This window comes from Larimichthys crocea, chromosome III, assembly GCF_000972845.2.
Source record: "Larimichthys crocea isolate SSNF chromosome III, L_crocea_2.0, whole genome shotgun sequence".
NCBI lineage: Eukaryota > Metazoa > Chordata > Actinopteri > Sciaenidae > Larimichthys > Larimichthys crocea.
The window spans coordinates 24,294,718-24,307,516 of record NC_040013.1 but is presented as its reverse complement, the minus strand read 5'-3'; the positions used below and the strand labels follow the sequence as shown (position 1 = coordinate 24,307,516).

Here is a 12,799-nt window from a genome sequence, read left to right as displayed (position 1 = left end):
TAAATACTGTTCCTTTCCTTTTATTAGCTCGCTTATTAACATTTTAGCCATCAGGGCTTTCAACATCCAAGCTGCCACACAGAACTGATGAAATTTAATATCCAAAAGATTATTCAAAGTAAGTATGACATTGTTGTTATTAGTGTGAGATGAACGTGAAGGCACGATGAGATATGCAGCTTTTAAAAGTTTGACGTGGACTCTCTTACAAAGTCATTTCTGCTTAGCATGATGGAAGATGATGTGAGACTAATAACACTGTGGCTAATAAAATCTACCGTAGCATGTGTGTCATATATAAGTTTGAAGTTTGAACACCTCATGCCCTCTCTAACTTTTTATCCACCAATAAATGTATACACTATTGGAGCAGTCGAATTTAGCAATCTCCATGGATGCTGTTCACACTTTGACTGCAGGCTGTAGATTCCCTCCCTCGTTAATGGACAGTGTTAATTACATTTCCAACCTGCCAAACACAAATGAGATAAATGATGGACGTGTAAATAGATCAGAAGTAGACATTAGTGAAGATTAGAGGCGATTAGAAATGAGAGGTGGAGCTGGACAAGTTTCATCTCCACCTCCCCCCGCAGAGGGAATCTGTTCATGGGATCCAAAAAAAAAACACTGTTGACTGCAAAATGGCAAGGATTGGATATTAGCAATTAAACAGCAAAGGTTTGAGACAGGACTGCAGCTGCAGAGCAGAATTAGCTGTAAAAAGATTTTGAAATGTGTTGCAAACAGAACGCATGTGTGGCAATAGAGGGATAAACATTAACACACTTGCATGTGCACAGCAGACGGGCAGATGTCCGGAGCGGTGATGGCAATGACCTCACGCGAGTTCCGGAAAGATTCAGGGCAGACCTCCGTACAAACACTATTGGATTAAGTAGGGTGACATCACAAAACACATACACACACACACAAGACAAGGACGGACAAAAAGAAAGGCCTTCTGTTTAACAAGTGCCCACCCAGACTTTCTCAGAGAACCATTAACTTTGACATTCCTGAAGCTAAAGCAGTGTGACCACAGAGGAATTAGACTCCGATTAGGAGAAAATGATCGGTCAACCGCCGTGAAAACAAAAACCCCTTGCAAGTACATGTGGTTGCATTTCTCACTTTTAGAATAACCTAACTAATAACTGCAAATGTTTTCGATTTAAAAAAACCATGAAGGGTTTGTGTCCGCTGAATTGCTAGAAGGTTTTTAATTCTAAATGGCTACAGGAAGTATCCAGTTTGTATTAAAATGCAGTAACTTTACCACAGCAAAAGGAGTACATCAAAATGGGGTTTCGCACTAAAGCATGTCCGTGTGGGAAGGAGGTTGACCCAAACCATGATTTTTGTCCTAAATCTATCAGTTATGGAATTTTCTGTCCTTAGGGTAACACAAGGTCATGTGGGGGGCTTGAGGTCCTCAGCAGTATTAGTTGTTTGGCTTTGATTGAGAACAGTAGGTGCCAGTCTATCTCAACACTGTGGTGGCCAGGGTCGAAGAGACCTATTGCTGCCTTCCTAGACATAATAGATAGCTTGTTGTTGATGTTCCAATCTGCGTAAACAGACATCTGTGTCTCCAGACTAGAATATGTTGACAATAACACCTCCATGGGTAAAGACATTCTCTTTGACTAATTCTGGGCGTGTAGTATTTGTAGTGTTATCTTTGGGTTTAAAGTCGATCCACCAGCACGAGTTCGTCACAATGTGAGACCGACTCAGGCACTTCTGATGAACTTTGAAAGTGTCTCTAATTCTCCTTGGCCAAGCGTCAATAAATAATACAGCTTAAGACATCAGAGGCTCCTGAACACTTTCTTCATTCCTGACCTCACCATTGACCTTCAGCAATTTCTCCACAACACTTTTCAGTTGTTTAGGTACGAAGACGTGTCAGTTGTTCTGTTGCCACCACAACCAGAAACAAGAAGACATCTGTCAATCTTAGAAATTGTGCCACATGAGTGAACCCAACCTCTCCTTATTTTATTTATTGTATAAGAAGTCTTAATTTGATAAGTTCAGCTCAAATCTGTGCGCATGAACTTCAACCAAGACTCTTTTGACTTTGGAAGAGTCAGTTTTGACATGAAGAGAAACATTAATTAATCCACTTTCATTATTTTCCATCTCTGGCAATAAAATCCACCCCAAGTCTAGACAAATTGTTTCAGCAGTGCCCTCCTCGATTTAATATATTAACAGTTCTACTTAAAAGAGAGAGAAATGCCCACAATATAGGACCACCCAGTTCGTTTACTGGTCCAGCTCTTTAATGGGAATCGCTGTGACTTCATCTCATCACATCTCCTCTGGGCTCATTGACTCTACTATGGTCACCACTCTACCCTGCCAGCTATGAGCTAAACGAGCTTTAGGTTGTGAGCACTGGACCGTATATGTGTGACTTACAGCTAAGTGTGTTGCTTACTGTACATGTGTGGGTGACGGACATGTGACTGCACGGTTCCTCCCTGCTGTTGCTTTGTGAAAACGTCTCGCTGGGTGCGGTGAAGCGAGGCCAAAGAGGCGTGGTTTGTGACCCATGCTTCATTATCTGTCTTGTAACGGGGCTACGGTGGGTGGTGAGGTGTGACGGACACTCGGCGGGACCAATCCCCTCCCATCGCTGGCAGCCAGACAGTGCAGACAGGTCGTAAACAGTGGTGGAGGTGTCTTGAGGGGGGGAAGCGACTGGCTTATATCTTGTCTGGTGAGGCTGTGCGGGATGTTCTGGAAGGATCTATGAGTCTACTTATTCACAGTGCCTAAGGTGGCAAGGTTAGAGAGTGGAGTTTATCACAAGTTAAATGCTTAGCCCGAGGTATAACTGTTGGAAATTCTGCTGAAGAAGAGAAGAGGGAGTCAGGAAAAAGATATTTGTGAATGTCAGAGAGAAAGAAGGGGCGGAAAAAGACCTTATCAAAGACTACAAATTAGCATTTAAAGTGACTTATTTGGCAAGAATGTATGTTGTCGATTCTATGAATTTTAAACAAACTGAAGACTCTCCAAAACACAAGACAGATCCTTTGTTTTCAGCCTTGTGATTTTTTTTTAGCTAAACCATCAGGATTTAAAATGGTTAAGAGCTTTGTGAATCAGCTCATCACATAAAAAAAAAACCCAAAACAAACATGGCAAAAAAAAACATTCAATTGCTTAATTTTTCTGAAGAATTCTAAAAGTTTGGTAATACCATTCTTTGGAAAGGATCTGACAGGGAAAATGTATTTGACCTGTACTTTAATTTGGCACTACTGTACTACCCTAACATAGGCAGGATTTTTAGCCCGTCACCAAGGAGCCATTCGAGATGTTTTGGCTTCATTTTTTGGGGAGTCATGTCATCCATCATTATACCACAGTTTAATCTTAGTTTAGCTCAGCATTCAAGCTGCGTCAAGCTCTGGTCACTCTAAACCCTGTATAATATAGTAAAGAAGTTAGAGAACAGACACAGAGATCCATTTGAATTCATTTAGAGTTGTGTTGCATGTCCAGGGACCAGGGGAAGATTGCGGTGAGTGCTGCTTCTATACGATGTTGGCGGCGGCGCATTTGGAGATAAATATGCAACAAGGTTCGCAAGCTTGGCATTTGTTTGGACAGTGAAATAATTCAAAATGATGAGAGAGGGAAGTATTATATCCTGCAAAACGATGCTAGATGTTATACTTTCTTATCCAGTTGTTAATTTTGTCCTGCTGGACCGGGGGGAGTATAGTGGGTTTATCAAAGCTGTCTCACTGAAGACAGAAATGCTGCCTGCTAAAGATGAGTTTAATAGAGAGGTTTATGAGCCGGAAAACCAAAATAATGAGGTAAAAAGTTACCCCATTGGAGACGTAACCACGTGGAGACGTAACCACAAGACCCATGTGGTGTAAGGCCTTGTTGCACAACTCTGTTTGTTTCATAATACAGAATATTCAGGTCTGAATTAGTCGAGGCATTGTACTGTGTATGTTTTCTAGTGAGCACATGTGACAGAGATGCACAGAAAAAAAACAACAGCACACAGAGAGGAAGGAAGGAAGGTGATTGCAGCTGAGTACAGAGCTAACATCTGCTCGTATCTGCCTCAAGAGACACTCGGCAGCTTCTCAAGAGGAACCACTCCTCCTGGGCCAATCAAAACCAAGAGCAAAGCCTCTTGCCCAATCACCCGGAAGGACAACAGCTCCTCATCCATCAATTACCCAATCACAGAGAATACTTGTTCTTCCTGTGTTCATTTTTTTTTCAATCTCAAGGAAGGACAGCTGCTCTTCCCGGGTCAATTTCTCAACGGAGGGCGAGTATGACACAAGCTTTTTGAGACAGAACGCCAATGAGAACTGATGACATGAGCCAACTCTTCTACTCAGAGCTAATTAAACAGCAACTAAATACAGATCAGGAGCTAGTTTGGACACAGGACATTTAATTACGGTCAACAAGCCAATCAGACCCATATAATTATATCAGACCCTTATGATTCCTGTTTTTAACACTTCATAATAGCATTTTCTGGTCTGCAGCTTCTGTGGTTTAAGTTTGGTTAAGTTAAAGGGTGGGATCTAAAACTACCTGGTTAAAGAAAGGTCCTGTGCATGGTTTAAAGGACCAAGATTTGAGTTTAAACGCCCAAACCTGACCGATGTAGGGCACGGAAAGTAAAAAAAAGAATCAGTGTGCACAGATCCTAAAAACGGACACAATCGTAGATAGACTGTTCCGAGCACAAGCATCATACACACCTTCTTTTACATTCTTGTTCAGTCCCCGGCACCTCCTTTCTATTGAATGTATGACTCCATATTAACCTCATCCGACACCGTGACAATCTAAACAGATAAAAACATTGTGTAGTCTGAACCATGCATAAGAGGTTTTGCAACACTATAACCTGCTCTCAGAATTCATTATTTGAACCACAAGAGCTGCCTTGTCAGAGAAAACATATCTACACTGTAGGTCATTTTAAATGTTTGATCAAATAACCAGCTCTGTCTCTGGAAAAAAAACATATCCGGCCACATTTGATCAAAGCTCAGTGGCAGGTGATTTTATTTTTGAAACCAAGTGACAGTAACCCGGAATGCATTTTTTAAAAAGACGACATGTAAAGGTCCCCTTCACTCTGCATAAAATACACTACTTTGATCTGTCAAAATTATAGCCTTTGATCAAAACAGAAAAAAAGCATAATGTGAGAAAATGGATTATTTTTCATGCTGGGATGGCGAGGTGTAGACGAGGGAGTTACAACAATGGGTTTGATATTAGTTAACGTCAAGCTCTGAGTAAGATGAATGGAAGTGCATTAGTGCTGTGTTTATTAATGGTTTGGAACAAAGGAGCCGAAAAGTTACTATGCAGCATAAAAATTTAGGTTTTTATTTCCCTCCTCAGCACAAAGATCTGCATTTCATACCCATTTTTAAAGGGCCAGTGTGTGTAATAATCATCAATTATGTAAAACATGTAAGCCTGACATTTAGTTATAGTTTGAAATATGCAATTTTTTATTCATCAGCTGATTAAATGTTCAAAAACAGGCCTGTTTTACTGATGTAACAAACATTTTAGATGAATCATGCAATAGTTATTACTTCGGTTACATTATTTAAGAGCACATTTAGATTTAGTGAATTTTGTATTATTAGCCTTTTCATTGTTATTTTTTTGTATTTATTCCTGTCGGAAGAGCCAGCCTTATTATTTACATCACAAATTGTGTCCTTAATAGAAATTACCATCCATAAATTACTGGATTCATACATTTATTTAAATTATATTTTTTTCACTATTTCTGATGTGAAACATCCCGTTTGCAGTGACAAGGTGAGTGAGAATTGTCGTCCAACAGTGCAGCTCGAGGGGGCTTTTTGGCACATGTCCATTAAAAATCTTGGCTTTCCAATAGTATATTTTGAACCTGGTGTTAAGCACCAGCAGGCAGCTGTTTTCAGCCATTAAGATTTGTTAAACCCAGCATGGAGACCAGGTTTCTCTAGTTACTAACCAAGGAGAAGTAGGTGTAGGGTTATAGAACTTGCATTTATCAGGTGGAGTCCAGAAGCAGGTAAAAACTTTATAATGGTGTTATCTTTGAAATGGAGGTGTTTTGAGCATTTTGTGAAGCTCTTTCATTGAAAAAGAAATATGAGGAACCAAACTTCAGTTAATCTTCATGTTGTATTCACACGTATCCCCACTCTGTGCTCTCCACTTTTTGTTCCAGCTTTCCAGCCACGATGTTTTGTCTTCACGCAGCACTTCTACACGCCTGTTTATCCACGGTTCAGGCAGCACACATGTCTTTATCTCTATCTTCTCGCTGCCTCTCTTCACCCTGTTTCTATCTGGCAAATATAGAACTTTGGCTCTGGTGTTTTTTTTCCTTTCTCCATCCCCCTATTGCTCTTATTTTTTCCCCCCTCTTACAAGAGCAGCACAGAAGAGGTTTTTTTCCTGTTTGAACTCCGTGTGAAGTGGAGTAGCGTAGCCTTATCACAGCGTGAATCTATCATCTTCCCTCACACTGTTTTTCTTTACTCTGCCTCGCCAGCTACTTTGGCTCGCAATATCCAACCTGAGAGCCCTTACCTCTGTTTGACTTGTGGAATAGTAAGCAGGCACAGACACACACACACACACACACACACACACTAGAAGGGGTTTGTCAGGGAGAAGCAAGTCTTTGTTCCAGATCCAATGAACAAATCCTGTGCTGAGAACAAATCCAGTGACATCCCAATTGGAAAAAAAATAAAAATTGACATGGAAAAGACATAAATGCCTAAATATACTGTGTAGTCGTGTGTATAGTATAATTTGGGTTTAGAGCACTGGGTTTGTTTTGACATCTTCAGATGTCAAATGAGACATTTGGTAGTAAATTATCTGTGAATCTCGTACATAGAAACAGGTAAGTAATAAAATATATGGTTGGCCTCACAACTCTACGGCTAGTTAGTTATTTTTACTTTTAAGGGCATTAGTTTCTTTAATTTGATCCTTTAAAGTCTGTATGCAATATTACAATGCATTATAAACATACTGCAAAAATGTCAGTGAGTGACCAGCGGTTATGAAGTATAATCATGTCTGTTGTGATAAAACATCCTGAAAGTAAAACCGAAGCAGAGAAGAAAGTGAATACAGTGGTTTGACACAAACATTAACCAAGTTTTATGAGTGGCTAAACCAGGCATGTTGGAAATCTATTCAATCAAGGTTTTATTCGCCCTCCATTGTTTTGTGGAGCGGAGCGAATCAATAATTTTGTGATTGTAACAGTCCTGAGGGACGGAAGATACGAATCTGCTCAGATAATGAGCCACTACTCAAAAGCTGCAGGGCAACAAATTACAACAATGCACACATCACACACTGCTGCACACACACACACTCATCACAGACACTGAATATGAAGGGAGTGTACGAGGACGCCTGATGTGCAGGCCTTCATTCAGATACATTTCACCTGGAAGTATCACTAACCATGCTGTCATACAAGAAACAACTGAACAAACAAATCATACCAATAATACTGATAATACCTTTATATGTATTTCTTTGTTTTGTTGGAGTCATGACTATGCTGTTTGTACAACGTAATTGGCTAAAAAACTGTGGTCACCAAACTACTTTTGGTCCTTGGCTGCTTTCACATGTTCGGGCTAATCCTCAGTTTAAGGGAAATCTTGATACTAAAGCATAACATTTTATTTTAGACATTGATGTCCTTCCAACTTTGTGTCAGGAATTTTCTTTGCCATTTAGATTTGTAGCCCCACGGCGCTGCTGCGTTCGTCGTATCGCCTGTTTCGCCTGGCAACTGGCCACTTTCAGGCGGTTGGAGGAACATTTTAAGCCAAAAAAAAAACAAGACAGTCACTTTATTCCACAGTGAGTTTGGGCTCAAAGCTGCCACACAGTCAGAATCACAGGTACACAACTCTTGGTCAACAGAAATAACCCAACAATGAATGGAAGTTGGACAACTGCATGACCTATTCCACTTGCCCAATCACAGAGTTTACTTGCCCTGTAAGAGAAGCCCTTTCTTTCTCAACATAACAGTGCCCCCTGCACACAATGCTGTGTCTATAAAGTAATTATTCTCCCGGTTTAGTCTGCAAAGTCCTCAGCATCTTTGGAATAAACCGGACCGTGTCTTTCATCCCAAACAGTCAATATGCAGACCAGGACAGTAAATTGATGATGTAAATGTAAATGCACATGAACACGGGTCTCCATTTCTTTACAAACACACACCATTTTCAACACACACACTCCTACACAGATGCATGATCAGCTCTTGTTGCATTGGTCTGATGGGGCCGACTCTCTAATGCCTCTATCCTGTATACTTAAGCTCTATGGCAATCTGCAATAGTGCTGTGCTGGCTTGTTTATTGGCAAAACCGTTGGCTTCTCTCACTCTGTTCTTGAACCCCCCCATCCCATCTTCTCTTTCTCTCTCTCTCTCTTTTGCTCACACCGTTCTTCAACCTCTCTCTCTCTCCCTCTGGCTCTCTCAGAATATTTGTTTATCCCAACATTATTGACTTCTCCCCGTTTGCCAGCTTTCCCTCTTGGACACCCCGATAGCTCAGCCAAAAGACGGCGCCGTTTTTTCATTTCCACAGCTGGCACGCTGCACCGAAAGGAGGCCCAACAGGATCAGCGCTATGCGTAGATGTCTGAATTAGACACACATGCACACACACACACACACACACACACCTTTATGTTGGCTGGCTCCAGATAGTTATCGATCAGGGATTGATTGACCGGCTCCTTGTTAAAAAGATCTCGAGATGAGGCCTGCAGGGCTGGCCGGTAAAGTTGCTGACTCTCTGTCACGCACGAACACGGTGTAAATTTAAATGCACGCACGCGAACACGCGCTCACTTGATGAGTTGTATATATTGGCGAGCTGGGGCCATTGTTAATGAGATGGGGCCTTGTTGTGTTGAATAGTGCCGGACTCTGCAGCTTTACACCCAGGTTTCACTGGCACCGAGAGAGAAGGAAAGATGGATGGACAAATAAAAAGAGAGAAAGACAGATGGTGAGGAGAGACATGGAGAGAGATGATGATGCATGATTTAACAAAAACTCTAATGAACAGACACTGGGAAGATTTTGTTCCAATGTCTAATAAGGGCCTCTGCTTAGCTTGCAGTAGTTCCCCAGTCGTCAGCTTGCATTGTTAAAAGTGTTCGCTTGTTTGAGTTATTAAATAAATTGTCTTCTCCGTGTATTCAGACACAGATCAGACCGAAATATGTCTCACCAAAGTTAGTATAGAGAGTGGGAGCAGGAGGATGCTGCACATTTAAAGGTGTTAAAGTTCAAAACGTATTCACGTAGATTTAGGATTCAGTCCTTTATTGGCTTTTTAATGGGGGATCTGTTTGGGTGAGATAGCAAAAAGCAAAACAAGAAAAGGATATAATGTGACCAGACTAGAGACATAAAACAAGAGGTAACAACACAAATGGCCGCAGTCTAACCATAAAGGTACAGTATAACAAAAGTAAAAGGAACCTGAGATGTGTCTTGTGCGTTTAACGGGTTAAAAAGTGAGACATTAATCAACAGTTTGTATATCTGAACTATTTACTGACCAACAACAACATGTCTGCTCTCTGTGACCATCAGCTCAGTCTAACTTTGCTTAACCAGACTCTGCCGGCGAGTGCTTATGACTAAAGCTACACCATGTATAAGAGACAGTTTTCTTTCTTTTTTACACATCATAGATATCAAATATCTTATTATACTTATTGTTGCTGCTCTACCTTGATTGTTTCCCACTTTTGTAAGTCGCTTTGGATAAAAGCTAAATGACTAAAGTGACTAAATATTAATAGTGAGAATCTCGACCATCCAGTTAAAATCAAAAGCTGTTAAGCATTTGTTTATAGAGCCTTTGTTGTATTGTCAAATGATTAGATTGGCTCAAATGTCAGGATTTAAGGACTTAACATTACGGACATGCCATATATTCTAGTTTAATGTCACCATCTGACTCAGCTGTGCATCAAGCTACTGGAGCTTTGAAAATGTTTCGACCTCCGGGTATATCTGTAAGAGACTTCTGATCCTGAAGCAAAAACTGAGTTTATTGTGTCGACGTGTTCGTTCCCAAAGTGTTTCAAAGTGAATAAAATCATATCTGACAGTGAATTAGGCCTCAAATGATTAAACATCTCCTCGCATTACTACATTATGAAGATGTAATGATCTCATTAACCAAAGGTTTGCCAGCGTGGCGATCAGCTCGCTGTAACACCCAATCGGAGACGCTCTCCTTGACCTCAGGGTCGACGACCTCAGAGTCGACACCCTCAGCCAACCTATCCCGTCTGCGGTCACTTTGTCGACGCAATCTAATTGGACACAGGGCAGGAAATGGCAGTCAGCTGGCCTGTCAGCTGTGGAGTGTAATTGGTGGATAGGACGGGTGCCAGTCAGCCAACCAGAGAGGTCAGAGATAATGATTATCCGCCGCACCGCCGGCGCAGGTGGGAATTGATGAACGTTAATCTGATATTTGATTAGTTTGTGGAGGGTAGGGGCGGCAATCAGAAGGTAACATAAACTGCACACGCTCACACTTCCACAAAACACTCGCCATCCACATAAACACTCATGCAATCAGTCTCACACACACACACACACACACACACACACACACGCTGCAGTCCCTCTAGGGGCTGAGTAGACAGATGGGAGGTTGATGCTAATGGGACACACGGCTAAATGGACTAAATGGACGGGATAAACACTGTTCCCAAGGAAACTAAAGGACTGTGTGTGTGTGTGTGTGTGTGTGTGTGTGTGTGTGTGTGTGTGTGAGACAGAGAGAGAGAGAGAAACAAAAAAAAGAAAGAGAGAAGGGCACTGTGTGTGTACAGTGTATGTTTGCATAATCTGTGGGGCCTCGCGGCGTTTCAAACGAGTGTGCACACTGTGCAAGGTGTGTGTGTGTGTGTGTGTGTGTGTGCAGATGTGTGTGTGTTTGTGCGGTCAAAGGGATGTACGGTTGTTTAAATCTTGTAAATCAGGCTGTCATGGCGATAATAAGAACCACCTACAGTTTTCTCAACTGCCAGACACTTTTATATACACACACCTACACACACACACACACACAGGAGACGACCTCACGAAGATTCATACTGGTATATGAAAATACATTTCTTCACTACTTTATTATATACGCCATGTTATTGAACGTCTGAGTACAAGCAGGGCTGTTTATTACATTAAAGTAATTCATGCCAAGTCAGGTATATGGTCTAAAACTCACATATTTTCCTACAAAAAGAAGAATTTAGCTGGATCGTATGCGTTACTCCCTCTAATCCATACCAGATCCAAACGTACATAGACCAACACGCAGCACCTGCGTGTGTGCTGCTATAGCACAAAACACAAGACACATACACCGTTAGAACAGCGAGTAATAGCGCAACATAACGATGTTTAGTTACACACCTAGCACCAGCCTTTTTCTAATTGTGTTCATTAGTTTCTAGTGTTCTCCAGATATTTCTGCTTTGTTGAATCTCCCTTTTTCCTCCGCTGTGTTGTGTAGTACTCAAGCGTTCCTGTATTTTCAGCAAGTGAGTTTAGAAATTGGGGAAATTTGCTGATTTATTGGATTTATTTTCTAGTTTGGTATGGGAGAACTTGACCTCAACCATACTGTATTTTTTTTTCTCTTTGGAATAAGCTGGAACATTGTCTCCTGGCCAAAACACTCAAATATGCACTAAATATGCAAAACTTTCCTAAAAATGACACGTGTGCTCAAAGTCTCAGAGCTTTAATTAGTAGATTCTGAACAGCCAAGATGTGCAGTTAGAAAATCAAGAAGAAAAAAAAAATAAGGCCAATCACAACCCAGCTAGTGTTCAATCAAGAAAGATTCATGTGTGAAACTGTCAATCACATAATAAGTATTAGCTGCATGCACAAGACTAAATGTGAGACAGATGTTAGGAGATATTTGTTGCATGTTCTCCTTCTCTTTTTCCCCTTATTTTCTGTCTCTCCCCAAAAAAAAAAAAGATTTTCTCCAACAAAAACAACCTTTCTTGGCTTAACTTTCAGTTGTGGGGGCAACTTCAGTCTTCGTGGGAACCAGAAGAATACTGTGTGTGTGTGTGTGACGAACACACACACAAGCAATTCTGTTCGCACTTGTGAAACTTGTTGGATCGTCGTAACTCGAGCTTTAGATGTGCCAGGTACAGCAGATTGACTCCAGCTGCTGGACTTTTATCAGTCATCGGAAGAAATGGGATGGAGAGACGAGCTGGGGCAACACAGACAGCCTTTTTTATCTTCAGCAGTCGCCTTCTGTGTGTGTGTATGTGTGCGTGTTGGCCTGTGGAGAATGGGAATGGATGATGGCTGTCTGAGCAGGCCAATGATGAGGGCTAATGTGATAGGATATAATGGATGACCCCCTGAAAATGGCCCACTTTTCTCTCCTTCTAGCTCTCTCTCTCCGTCTTTATGTCGCTCACCCTCTGTCAGTTAGCGGGTGGTGATTTAGTGGACCGGGTCACCACACCGCTCAACACTGCGGTCACTAGATTTGAGGGATAGAGGGATGGACAGAGAGAAAGTGAGAGAATGAGAGACATTTCATCAGCCTATATATTTCCCAGTGATCTGTCACTTCAGTAGAGCGTTGAGGCCTCTTCCATCTCTGTTTTTTTTAAATATTTAGTCTGGCCAGTTTCACATCAATTATTCAGATTCCGA

General features: G+C 41.4%; 1 protein-coding gene across 2 annotated transcripts in view; it reads left to right on the top strand.

Moving 5' to 3' along the window:
* The window catches only part of atrnl1a (attractin-like 1a), a 241,016-nt gene that overhangs the window by 175,067 nt on the left and 53,150 nt on the right, over positions 1–12,799 (top strand). The gene's annotated exons all lie outside the window — the stretch shown is intronic.